Raw genomic sequence first — 12,513 nt, 5'->3', positions numbered from 1 at the left:
ATATAAGCCCTGCATTGCTCTCAATCCTAAACCAAAGGCCTGAGGAGGAAGTGCGCATGCCAAGAGTCCCCTTACCAAAGCAATTCCATTCCAGGTTTCTTCATTCTCTTTCCTTAGAAGAGCTTCAAGTTGAGGGAGACCAGTCCTACTCACTTAAGTTCTTTGAGTCTCCCAATTGTCCCCAACCATTTGATTAATAATTTACTATGTGGCGCACACATAGTAAAAATAAGCTATGTAATAATAGAATGTGTATAATATAATTATTGGTGGATGCATTTTATTGATTACTTTGGCAGACCCAGCCAGGTGTAGCAGCATTCACCTCTAATCTCAGCATTCAGGAGGCCAAGGCAGAGGTGGTAACTGTAAGTTTGAGGCCAGCCTGGTCTATATAACAAGTTTTAATTTAGCCAAGGCTACATAGTAAGACTCTGTCTCAAAACAAAACAAAACAAAAGCAAACAACTGGTGTAGGACAATTGTCTATATTCTGTCAATTATGTTTTAAATAAACGCTGATTGGCCAGTAGTCAGGTAGGAAGTATAGGCGGGATAACCAGACAGGAAGTAGAGGTGGGCCAATGAGAACAGGAAAATTCTGGGAAGGAGGAAGCCCATTCTTCCCCAGTCCTGCCCAGACACAGAAGAAGGAAGATGTGACCTGACCCATTGAAAAAGGTACTGAGCCATGTGGCTAACATATACTAGAATAATGGGCTGATTTAAATTATAAGAGTTAATAAGAAGCCTGAGCTAATGGGCCAATCAGTTTATAAATAATATAGACCTCTGTGTGATTTCTTTGTGGCTAAATGGCTGTGGGACCTGGTGGGAGGACAGAAACTCAGACAACAAAAAATAAATATAATTATTTAGTTTTTTTTTTCACAACAAGCTGTCAAACAGTCTTTATTATCCTATTTTATCTTCAATGCTGGGGAACCAGGACTTGTGTTAGACAAGCACTAACAGAGTTAGTATTTCACTACAGAGCTGTATTTCCAGCCCTGTTATCCTGCTGCAGTTATGAGACACCCGAGACTCCGAAAGGCTAATTTACTCAAAGACACATAACGGGTAAGATACAGGGTCAACATCAGCCCCAGGCCTCTGGCCAACTTCAAACACAAGCTTCTAACTTTGATGTTATACCATAGAGAAGATGAGGAATAAAATTAAGATAAATCATCACTTCCAAAATTCAGAGACTCAAGCTGGGCGTGGTGGTGCACTCCTTTAATCCTAGCACACTGGAGGCAGAGATGGGTGGATCTCTGTGAGTCTGAGGCCAGCCTGGTCTGTATGAAGAGACCCTGTCTCTAACAAACTAAAAAGCAAAAACAAAACAGACAAAAAAGCAGATGACCTGGCTCCCCAGACAAGATGCATATCAAGGGCATTGTAGCTGGGAGCCTTGAGGGTGGTTCCTCACAGTTTAGAGAATGGGGAGTCGGTTAAGAATGACGGAGGTCACTGAAGACTTCAGAGAGATTGGTGTAGTGTTAAATCTGAAATACCCTTCCACATGCCTGTCTTGAACACTTGTTCACCAACTAGCAGCACTATTTTGGGAGGCTCTAGAAGGGAAGAAGGTCAGTAGGGCAACAGCCTGGCTTTCTTGGCTCCTCCTGTGCCCTCCACTTCCTGGTTCACTGTGATGTTAACAGCCTTGGCCACATTCCCACCACCAAAGACTGAGTTGCTCTGCCATTGCTTTCCCACCATATGGACTAAAACAAAAATATATCATAATAAATGGATCATAATAAACCCTTCTTCCCTTAAGGTGCTTCTGTCACAGAGATGAGAAAGTAATACAGATAAACTGGAATTCAGTGGCGGTGAGAGTATCAGGCTGCCTTACTGAAGCCTGTTGTAAGATGTTTGTCTTCCAGTATCTTGTGAGCAGGCCTCTTTAAAAACAAAAACAGGGGGCTGGAGAGATGGCTCAGAGGTTAAGAGCTTTGCCTGCTCTTCCAAAGGTCCTGAGTTCAATTCCCAGCAACCACATGGTGGTTCACAACCATCTATCTGTAATGAGGTCTGGTGCCCTCTTCTGGCCTGCAGACATACACACAGACAGGATATTGTATGCATAATAAATAAATAAATATTAAAAAAAAAAAACTTTTCTTTCTTTCTTTCTTTCTTTCTTTCTTCCTTCCTTCCTTCCTTTCTTTCTTTCTTCTCCTTTTCTTTTTCTTTTCCTCCTCCTCCTCCTCCTCCTCATCCTCCTCATCCTTCTTCTACCTTTTCATAATGAAGTTTCTTTGTATAACAACCCTAGCTGTCCTGGAACTAGCTCTTGTAGACTAGGCTGGCCTCAAACTCACAGAGATCCTCCTACCGCTGCCTCCCAACTGCTGGGCTTAAAGGCGTGCGCCACCACCGCCCGGCTGAACTTTTCTTTTTAATGTGAATGAGCGTTTTGCCTCCATACATGTTTGTGTGCCATGTTTTGCCTGGTCCCCACAGAGGCAAGAATAGGGCATCAGAGCCCCTGGAACTGAAGTTACAGATGGTTGTGAGCTGCCCTGTGTGTGTGCTGGGGCCTTAACAAGTCCCATGGAAGAGCAACCAGTGCTCTTAAGTGCTGAGCCATCTCTACAGCTCTGGCCTCCTCCTAACATTCGCAGGACTTAGGGCAAGAATCCAAATAAAAGTCATAGACAAGAAGTTACAAATATTTAAGGATTGTAAGTCGAGAAAACCATCCAATAGAGCGTTCACCTGGAAACACGCCTCCCTAGCGACTTGGGGCTTTGAACTGGAGCACGGTGATGAGCGTGGCGGTGCTGTCCCATCTTCTGGCATCCCCGCCTTCTCTCTCGTCACACTAGCAGTTTCCCTTGGTTCCATTCCTACGAGACTTCTCTAGTCTATCTGTGCACATCTGTCAACTCACTCCCGGACGTCTTTCAACAGCCATTACTGCCCTCAAGAGGATGGAAGGGGCGGTGGCTCCATGGGTCTTGGGAATAGGCTCAGGTCACGAGGATAGAGGATTTGGGGGACTGAGAAAGAACCAGAACTGGGTCAGAGGAGTTCTTACCTTGGACGTTTTTTAATTTAAGGCATGCCAAAATCTCAGTCACAAAAAAAAATAAGTAAATAAAAATAATATTAAATTACAAGATTTTAACAATCAGAATTAGAGGCTGGAAATGGAGGAAGGAAGAGGGAATTCAGGGTCATCCTTGGCTATACACTGCACTCCACCAGGCTGGGCTGCCTCAGAAAAAGAAAGTAAAAATAAAAGTCAGAATTAATGGGAAAATGTCATATTTTTAAAAATTAACTTTAGAGGCTGAAGAGCTAGCTCAGCAGCTAGGAGTCCATACCACTCCTGCAAAGGAGCAGAGTTCAGCTTCCCAGCACCTATATCGGGTGGCTCACACTCTCCTGTAACTATGACTCCAGGGTGATCCGGAACCTCTGGCCTTCCTGTCTACAAACCCACACACAGACTCACACCCATATACATAATTAGGAATTAAAAAATAAATATTTTTTAAAAGAAGAAATCAACTTTTAAAATGGCCAGTATTTAACTTTTAAAAGACCAATATTGCTTTTTTTTTTCTTTTATTGATTGATTTATTTAGCCTCAGACTCCACGTGATTCCCTACACCCCTGGAGCAAGACCCAGAGCACAGTATGGAAGGGAGAGTTAGTGAGGATGCAGCTGGAGCAGGATGACAACACAGGGACGGGACCTGGAGTCTCCTGGGACAGACGCTCTACAGGAATGCTCTTGTCTAGAGCCTTGGAGTGGTGGAAATTGAAAAGTGCACAAGAGCTTCAGCTCCCAGAAGAGTACCCGTTTCCTAGGCCCTCAATGAACAGTTCTTAAATAAATAAATAAATAAATAAATAAGCCGGGCGGTGGTAGCCCACACCTTTAACCCCAGCACTCGGGAGACAGAGGCAGGAGGATCTCTGTGAGTTCGAGACCAGCCTGGTCTACAAGAGCTAGTTCCAGGACAGGCTTGAAAGCTACAGAGAAACCTTGTCTCGAAAAACTAAAAATAAATAAATAGATCAAACTAACTTTCCAAGGGTTACCAGGAAGGTCGCTCTCAGCATAACACCAGCATCATGGTGCTGGCTGAACCAGGGATTGGGGCAGAGGCAGGCAACCTGTCCAAGGCTTGGAGAAGCAGGAGCAGCCATCCTGGGGCAGACTCGGACAGGGTTAAGAAGGCAGGAGGGGGCTGGTGTGCGGCTCAGTGGTACAGCACTGTGGAAGGCCCTGGGCTCCCTCTGGGAAATACAAAGAAGACAAGAGGAAGGGAAGGAGATGCAAGATGGTGGGAGGTGGAGGAGGAGGGAAGAGTTGGGGGACAAGCCAAGCCAGGGAACCAGAGAGTAAGCAGGAAAGAGATCTGTGGAGCCTGGCAGGAAGAGAGTGGGGGTCTGAAGGAGCCAGTGGGTTTGCTTTCTACACAATGAATCAGCAGGGTCCTGGGGAGGGAGAATCAAAGGCTCTGAGTGGGGATCCCAGAAGCCCAGAGCAGAACGGGGCTATTACTCAAGGAAGGGTCTCACAGTTCCCTCCCAACTGACTCAGGGTACACATTAATATTTCCCATTTCAGGCCTAAACCCTCGCCCCATTACCCTCCCCTTGTCTCTCCCTCTTCCCTCCCCCATGTCCCCAGAGAAGGTCAAAGACATTTGATTATGAAGTCTTTCTACTTAAATGCTTGTGAATCCCACAATGGGTCAGTGTGTGACGGCTGCATCCTCCCAACTCCATCTTCCTTCTGTCTGGATGTCTGGAAATGCCTGCCTTTCTGGGATGTCATCAAGGACACGTGGTGAGTGGGGACATCCCTTGAGACCTGGGTGAATTTCGCAGCTCAGGTGATGCTCTCTGGGGTTTGGACCAGTTTCCTCTTTGCTGCCCAGGTCCTTCCCACTGGTCAGAGAGAGGTTTGAACACCCCCCCCCAAAGACGTGAACCCAAAGGAGAAAGAAATTTGAGTTTTCAATTTTGAAATGTTCCCCTGTGCCAGGCACTGGGCGAGGCTGTTACAAAAATAAACTCAGTTGCCTGGAAGGTTTTTGTTCTCTGTTTCCCTTCAGTAAGGTAGTTAGTGTTATTGTAGTTATTGTTATCATTGGGGACAGGGTGGGGACGATGTATGCTCACACGAGAGTGTGGAAGCCAGAAGTCAATGCTGGGTGTCTTCCTCAACCAGGCTTCACTTGCGCTTTGTGAGACAGGGTTCTTGGTTCCTTGCTGAGTCTGGACCTGCCTGCCAGCAAGCCCTAGCCCTGAGAGCATAGACGTAGTCTCATTTGGGCTCTGGGAATCAAACTCCTGCCCTCTTGTTAGAATGGCAAGCACTTTATTACCCACTGAGCTGTTTCCTCAGCCCGTTCCTGGAAGTTTTTGAGATAGATATTGTCATGCTGAAGATCTAAGGAGGCAAAAATAAAAAAATAAAATAAAATAAAAACAAGGTTGTTGGCTTAATGACTCGTGTTTATCGTGATCAAGACTTGGGTGGCGGCAAACAGACCTGAGAGCAAATCCCAGCCCTTGGTTTCCTCATTTCTATGAATGGAACAAGTCTCTGCACCCCTCCAGCTAAACCTCAGTTTCCCCATCCTCTAAGGAGGGCTGGAAGGCTCTTTGCTCAGTAGTTAGAGTGGTTAGAGAACCAGAATCTCATCCTTGACATGTGTGGCAGACGACACAGGGTAGGTGCTGAATCTCATTGCTGGTCTTGGTGAGGTCTAAGCAGTCCCTGGACACTCCCCAGAATCCTGATCTTGCAGGCAGGACCCTGGGCCTGTGATGTGGGCTTCTGCTCAATGGTTAAGTGAGCCAGAGGAAGTGTGTGTGTGCACAAGCACACACACACACACACACACATGCAGGGGAGCACTCCCTTACCCCCCCCCCTGTTTTCCCAGGAGCCCAGTATAGAAGTACAGATGGTGCATAACTATGAAAGAGCCTGAAGTCAGGGGCCCTGAGGACACAGACATCCCTCCCACCCACGGGGGTGGGGTGTGTGGGGGGGGGGACAATCCACTCCATCGCAGTGGGTGGTCTCTCTGGCCCAGAAGCTTTTCCTGTGACTCAAGGAGAAGTTGCTGTCTTGCTGTTGGCCCCGGGCTGCGGCAGGGACTCCCACTCCCATTCATACCCCACGTCCATCACTGGCTCGTCTTCCCTCCAACAGCCACGCTTAGAGGCATGGAACAATGTCTCCTGTGTGCCTGAGGGGGTATAGTCGGGATATAAGAGTGTGGGCACCTGGCACTGTTTGGGCGCCTGTGCATCTCATAGAGGGGCGCATGTGCTCATGCCTGTGCTCACACCACCCCTAGGGTCCCTGGGTGCATGTGTGTGCCATGTGCTGGGGTATCTGCTTGTGTCCACGTGCGTGACTGCTTGTCAAACAAAATCCCTGGGGCTGGCTCTGTGGGAAGGGTCAGACAGCAGTCTGAGCCGCTTTTCAAGTGTCAGGAAAGCCCGGCTCCCCTTTCAGGAAGCCCTCCCAGGGAAAATAAACCAGCAGAACTCCTGGGGCAGAGCCACCGATGGGGGTTGCGGGGGCGCTGAGCAGAGAAGCCTCCAAAGGAAGGCAGTCAAATGATACCCTTTGACCTTTTAACCCCTTGACCTCCTCATAAATGCATTTCCCCCTTCATTCTTTTCCCTCTGCTGCACCTTAAGAAGCCTTTGTCCTCTTTCCCTCTTTAGTTTCTTTGCTTTGTTTTAGGTTTTTTTGAGACAGACTATGTAGCCCAGGCTGGCCTCAGCCTCACCGTCCTCCTGCTTCAACTTCCTGGGTGGTGAGTTTACAGGCCTGCACTACTGTGCTTGTGCCTTTATTTTTTTTATTTATTTAGTTTGTGACTTTTATCCTTTGGTGCCAAGTGGGCCACAAGCCCGTGGCTGTTGACTCCCAAGTTGCAGTTCTTTCACTTGGTGATTGGACGGATAAAGAATATAATAATACGCTTATGAAGTTCCCGGTTAGTGCCGGGTTTGGGGCTTGGCTCTTGAACTTCCATAGATCAAGAGCAAGAATCAGAAGAATGCCTCGCCTCATGAAGTGAAACTTACCAGTCTGAAAGGGGAGCTGGAAACCAATCAAAACTATGCAGTGAAGTGCAAAATTGAAGCAACTTGTGCTGGGGAGATTGCTCAGTGGGTGAGGGCTCTGGTCACCAAATCTGACAACCCGAGCTCGATCCCAGGACACACGTGGTAGAAGGAGAGAACAGACTTCTAAAAGTTGACCTCTGACCTACACACACACACACACACACACACACCACACACAGTGTGGCACACACACACTAAGTAAATATAATTTTTTAAAATGTAGGGGCTGGAGAGATGGCTCAGCAGTTAAGAACACATGCAGCTCTTGCAGACAACCCAGGTTCGATTCCTAGCACCCACGTTGGGCAGCTTACAGCTGATTGTACCTCCAGTTCCAGGGGATCTGATGCCCTCTCCTGGTCTCTGTGGGCACCTGCACATACTTAGCACACATGTATACTTAAGTGCACACACAAACACATAATATAAAACAATATTTTTCAAGAGAGGGAGAGGCTTCTTTTGTGTTTTTTCTCAATCAGGGTAAGTAACCCTGGCTGGCCTCTGCCTCCCAAGTGTTCGGATGAAAGGCTTGCAGCACCTCACTTAGCAACAGGCAGGGTTTCACTATGTCGCTGCGTAGGTTGCCCTGAGCTGCTGGGTCTAAGTCCTTCTGCTTCAACCTCTTGGCAGTGCTGGGGATTGAATTTAGGGCAATAATACCCCCCCTTACATACTGAAAGAACAACAGGACGCAGACCTGGGAGACACCAGAAAACTGTTTATAGATGATGCTCAGATCATTTAGGAATCCCCAGAACCCTCAAAGAATGAGGATCACTGTGCTTAGGAAGAAAGAAAGTGAAGCCACAGTTACCCCACTATGTTACAGGGGCCTGGGTCTCATAGAAACAGACAAGTTGAGCCCAACTCCACACCCTCCTGACTTGGGCTACTGTAGGGCACTGACCCTGGGCCTCTGCCACTAGAGCCATGTGATAGCCTTTAACAGCTGGTAGGGCTTGTGGAGGGTAGGGCGGGGAGGGGGGAGGATGAGACAGCTGAGCAGGGACGCTCCAGGGGGGTGCGTGTGGCCTATAGACCCCTAGGAGCAGCTGAGAACTTGTTGGAAATTCAAATTCTCAGGATCCAAACTAGATCTAATCAGATTCCTAAACTGAAGCAACTAATGAGCAGGTGAGCCAGCGGACCCCCATGATAGGCATGGCACACACCTGTAACCCCAGGACCTGGGAGACGAGGCAAGAGGCCCAGGAATTCAAGGTCATCCTTAGCTATGTAGTAAGTTTAAAGCCAATCTAGGCTACAGGAGGTTATCTATCTCAAAAGCAAAAACCAAAATAAGATAAAATAAAATAAAAATAAGCCACCCAGGCTATTCCTCTGTATGGCAGAGTTTGAAATCTGGGACCATAAGGATAGAGACTGGTGGGAACTACCCCAGGCTAGACCCTGAAATGGGGCTGAGCTCTTCACTGCCCTCATCTCAGGGCTCCGTTGTCACTAACTCTGTCTCTGTGTCACCAGAGTGCTTGTCAAGTAGGCCGCCTCTACCTCTCTCTTCTTATTGTTTGAAAGAGGGTCTGACTCATGGAGGCTGGCAACAGACTCACAAAGTGGATGACGCCGGCCTCGAACCCCTGCCTCCAACTTCCAAATGCTGAAATTAAAGGTATACACTACCACACATGGCTCTCAAGCAAGTCTTCTGGCTGGAACCACATTGGCCCTGCTTCTGTCTGCTCTCTGTCTAGCCTCTTGCTGGCGTGGGTGAAGAGTCCCTTTATCCCAGCCGTGGGGGCAGGGGGCAGCTCAGGACTGGTGTCAGGCCCTATTTCCTAGACAACCCCAGCTGTCCCTTCAGATCCTCACACTACCCTCAGCTCTTCAGCAACAAGCACACCCACCCAGCAGCTGCGGGAACCACCCAGCCTGACCCAGCTCGTGTCCCACTGTCCCCAAGCTTAAGGGAAGTGAAGTTCAACCTTTGCTTCCATGTCCGCCCTCCCACACCTCCTCAAGGGAGACAGACCCACCACAGTCCAAACCGCGGCATCTCCTGAGTCCTCTTCTCCCTCACATAACTGCCAACCATAGGGTACTGAGGAGGCCCCCCAAGATCCCCTCAAGCCCCCAGCCTGTACCCCAAATCCCAACTGGCACCCCTAGCCAGCAGCTCCTCCTAGGGTTACAACCCATCCCCACCGGTACCACCCACACGGTGGGTGGAGCCTCATCACTGTAGGGGCCAAACAGCTGGCTGGACCACCTGCCTCAAGAGAGAGCAAATGGAGGCAAAGGAAGGTCATCCATGGGGGAGGTTGTGAGGGAGAGAAAGCGGGGTGAGAGGGCCGGCCAGGGAGTCCAGGACTTTACGGCTTGAAGGGATGTTAGGACTCCACTGGTGCCATCTTACCGGTTCCCAATCTCAAAGAGGTTGTGTTTTGCTCAGCATCACACAGCAAACTGATACCAGAGCCAGCACAAACCTAATCCCTCCATCCAATGCCTTTTCCACTGCCCTCCCGGTGACAGGCACCAGGGTGGTTGTGTCTAGAGAAAGGTCATTTTTCTGTGCCACTCCACTATGGAGGAGCCCCTAGAGCAGGTCCTTCAGTGGATTCCATGTTTCCCCTCACCTGTCGCTCCTTATACTCCTCCTCTCTGTCCCTAACTGAGAGCTAAATCCCCTGTGTGCTCCCTGCACTCCCTCAGCCCTATGGCATCTCCAGGCGGGGTGAGGGCTGCCCCACTCGAGGTGGTAATTCTAGAAATGTTCATGAATTCTGTCAGGTCTTGGGGAGTTCAGAAGCTGTGACAAAAATCCTTGTACCTGGCCGGGCCACAGAAAAACCCAGTCTCAAAAAAAAAAAAAAAAAAAAAAAATCCTTGTACCCTGTCTGGGGAGCAGAGAGGAGGCCTGGAAACCAGGCCTTAAGGAAGGTCTTAGCTGTGACGGATTTACATAGTTGAAAGCTTGGTGACCCAACTGCTCATGGGGGAACTGCAGGTGGTTTGTTAGTCCAGTTCAAATTCACTCCATGTGGCAGCTTAGAACTCATGCAAGGGTGTGTGTGTGTGTGTGTGTGTGTGTGTGTGTGTGTGTGCGCGCGCACATGGATGGGGGTGGAGGTCCTCAGGTCAGAGACTACAATGCCTCTATCGTCACACTAGGTATGTCTAGAAGTTGTATCATTTCCCTTCCAAAGAACCTTCCTGTCCCCTATACAGATTGGGGGATCTCTCAAGGCAGGACTTGAGCCTCCAGAATTTTGTAGGCTTCTTTTTATCATGTGACAGAGATGGCCAAGAGAGCTTTAACTACAAGGGAGCAGGAGCCTCAGTTCGATCCCATGAGATCTGCAGCACTGCCGGTTCCACTGTGCTGGGATTTTGGGGTACGGAGTGCCTTCCCAGATGTCACCCTAAGCATTTTGATGTAAACCTGGTGACTAGCCCTCCTCTGTGCACCCCACAGCATCAGGCTCAAGCACTTCTCACATTTACACTGCGTTTGTGGGTGTAACTGACTACCCCACACCAACAAGTATGAACTGCCTGATGGCCAGCGGCCTCAGGAACCACAGAGCATGCGGCAGGCAGTCATGCTTGATGGATGGCTTGGCGCATGGATGCATAAACGGGCAATGAACATGAATGAGAAGCTTAGACTGGCTGCGGATGGAGCCGGGATGGAGGGCTTATCTAGCAGGCCCCGGCAAATCCACAGAACAGGGAGCCACACAGGACAGACTGTATTTGGGTTAGTATACAGGGAAGGAGGGCTCAGAGGCACACAATCTCATCGCTAACCTGGAGAGATGGGACCCATGTCTGGACTGTGTCTGTTTCACAGCTTCCAGCAGTGCCAGTTTAGAATCAAACCCAGGCCCCCAGCATCCCAGCCTATCCCCCCAAGAGCACTGTGTATAGCTAACAGGTCACATGCTGCGCAAAACCTTGAGCATACGCCTTACATTGGAGCCCCAGTAAAGAGCAACTCCAGGAACTGTTGCAAGATGTCACCCTCCTGGCTGTATGCAGACACCCTGCCTCCAGAATCTTCCCTGAGCTGCTTTGTGAACACATTCAAATACTTGGGACATGAATGCATGCTCCCTTTCTCCACAACCCAAGGTACCAGCTAGAAAGAGCTCTTGGAAGACAAGAATGGGTCCCCCAGGAATAGGCAAGATCTGCCTCAGGACCAGTAATGCCTCCTGCCTCTCCCAGGAAGAACTCTGTTAGACCTGGTCAAGTCCCCAAGAGGCCCCTCATGTAGTCCCACACCTGGTTCTATGATTATCTCCGTTAATACCGTGAGGTGGGAGGCGCAGATGTCCAGGCTCCTATCTGAGACACAACCAAGCAGGGGCCTGAGGGCTGGGGCCCACCTCTCCCAACAAAGCCCCCTCCCCCTCCACTCGTGTGCGGGGGCCCTGGCCCCACCCGGGGAACAAGGCTGGGATTAATAAGCGGCCCGGCTCCCTCCCCTAATGGGCTCCAGCTGCACAAACATTCCCAGAATTCAGAGCCGGCTCTGTCTGGGGCGGCCCAGGCCTCAGCCCCAGCATTCCTGACCCCCTCCCCCCCAGGCTTGGGACAGCTGCTCCGGAACTCAGCAACTGGCTGGGGATCGAATCCCAATTCAGCTCTTCCAGAGGTGGGGGGTACTGGGAAGGCTGGGGCTGCAGGCTAGGGGTGGGAGCCACGAGAAGGGAAGAGGGAAGGAACTTTAAGGGATTTCTCTGATCTGACTCACAGCCCCACCCCCAGGCCCTCCCCCCTCCCCCAGTGCTGCGCCTGCTCTCTCAGCAGTAGGTACCAGGGGTCTGCTCAGTGTTGCCTAATTTGTCTCACCAGGCAGTGCCCTTGGCTGGCACGGCCCAGAAGGAGGTAACAGTCTGTTCAGAAAGGAAAGATAAGCATCTGCCCTTGTGTTTAATAAAGAAATCCGGCTGTGTCTTCTCAGACCCTTTGGCCAGGCGGGACCTAGTACAAACAGGTTCTTATCAAGAATGAGAAAGAGGCTGGGGACACAGCTCAGGAAAGAGTTAGCCCAACTGTGCGCAAGGCTGGGGTTTGTCACCTGGAGCAGGGAAGTAATCTGGGGACCCGGTGACAGGAGTCCCAAGAGGACACAGGTATACTGTATTGATAACTCTAGACCTGTCTTCACATATCCACTCTGCAACTCTGGATCCAGGGCCAGAGGGGACCGTGCATCTGTCCTGTATCTGTTGCCCAAAGTCATGCCAGCTGTAGACAACAGTGAGGGTCCATCTGGGAAGTTGGGGGACCACATAGGAACTAATGGAAATATAGGTTTCTCTCTCTCTCTCTCTCTCTCTCTCTCTCTCTCTCTCTCTCTCTCTCTCTGTGTGTGTGTGTGTGTGGGTGTGTGTGTGTGTGTGTGTGTG

The sequence above is a fragment of the Alexandromys fortis genome, unplaced genomic scaffold, assembly GCF_014885135.2.
Source record: "Alexandromys fortis isolate MF-2015 unplaced genomic scaffold, M_Fortis_MF-2015_v1.1 scaffold_31, whole genome shotgun sequence".
NCBI lineage: Eukaryota > Metazoa > Chordata > Mammalia > Rodentia > Cricetidae > Alexandromys > Alexandromys fortis.
This window is presented reverse-complemented; position numbering follows the sequence as displayed.